Source organism: Canis lupus, chromosome 22 (genome assembly GCF_003254725.2).
Source record: "Canis lupus dingo isolate Sandy chromosome 22, ASM325472v2, whole genome shotgun sequence".
NCBI classification, from domain to species: domain Eukaryota; kingdom Metazoa; phylum Chordata; class Mammalia; order Carnivora; family Canidae; genus Canis; species Canis lupus.
This window is the reverse complement of record NC_064264.1, coordinates 38,416,588-38,417,916: the sequence shown is the minus strand read 5'-3', so window position 1 is coordinate 38,417,916 and position 1,329 is coordinate 38,416,588. Positions and strand designations below refer to the sequence as shown.

Genomic DNA, 1,329 nt, shown 5'->3' with positions numbered 1-1,329 from the left:
ATATATGATAACCATAAATGCAATGTAACCTAAAGTGTGAATTTTAACTCAGAAAACTTCTTAGGTACACAGTATAACAAGTGGTTAAGGACATAATCTTTGGTAGAAAGTAATGTTCTTCCCAAAGGCTCCCTTATTTTTCTAGATATGTGACCTTAGAGTAATTTCTTAAACTTCCCAGAACAAAAAATGGCATAATATTAAACATAAATCAAAGTCGTGGAAAGATTGGATTAAATGATCCATGTAAAATATTTTACATATAACCTATGCATATAATTCTTACCATATGTTAGTTGCTATTTCATTATCTTCTTCGTCATCATAATCATTATAAGAGCAGTGATCTAATACCATATAATTAAAAATAATTGGCATAATCATAAGTGCTATCTGAAGAAATATTAAAATGTTACCATTTTTCCATATCATTATTTTTAATGTCCAACGTTTATAATATGAGGGCCAGGGCTTTCTCCTCAACTCAAGTTTACAAGTTTTCAATTGGCTTGCCAGGCCAATAAGGATACTTCTTCTTGTCTAATTTGGTTTCTGGGAAGACTTCATTCAGGTCCTCAATGGTCTTCTGATCAAATGGAATTATGTTCTTCATTTTCTTCAGCTCTTTTTCATATTCTTCAATCCTGGCCTTTGAGAGAGACAAAAACTCAGCACAGCTTTTCGCATCTTCTTTCTCCTCAGCATCCACCTGGACAGTGTACTTATCCTCTGGCACAGGAACCTTCAGGGCATTAAACTTCTTCTCAAAGTCATCTACCAAGCCAGCCTTTGCCACATTGGCCTTGTAGTAAGCACAATCGATAGCAAGTGGTTTCTCAGGAAGAGTAGCCAACCTGGAGGTAAGCATCTCATTCCAGGATTTCAGGAGGTTGGCAATGGCCTTCTGGTTTCGGGGTGTGATCTCCCCAAAAGCTACTCACTCAGTCAATGGTTTTTAGAGCAAGTTTTCACCCAGCCATCTTGAGATCCTTCACCGAACCCAGCGGCCCACCGAAATGTTACCATTTTTATTCTAGTAAGACAATGTGGACCATTTTTAATCTGCCATTCTTCAAAGAAGATATAACATACTTCAAGTCTATTTAATTATAAGAAAAATAATACTGGTCATGTAAAATACTGTATTTCATGCATTTTACAAAAAAATTTTCAAACCAATTTTTTAAAATAATCATGTTTAATTCTCAAGATCTTGATTCTCAAGAGAATTCTGGAAAGACAGATGAAGGAAGGAAGGAAGGAAGGAAGGAAGGAAGGAAGGAAGGAAGGAAGGAAGGAAAGAAGGAAGGAAGGAAAGGGAGGGAAACA

At 35.9% G+C, this 1,329-nt stretch overlaps 1 pseudogene; it reads right to left on the bottom strand.

The window, feature by feature from the left end:
* Positions 1-490: 490 nt before the first annotated feature.
* LOC118351999 (ATP synthase subunit d, mitochondrial-like) lies at positions 491-980 on the bottom strand (annotated as a pseudogene).
* Between the last annotated feature and the right edge of the window lie 349 nt (positions 981-1,329).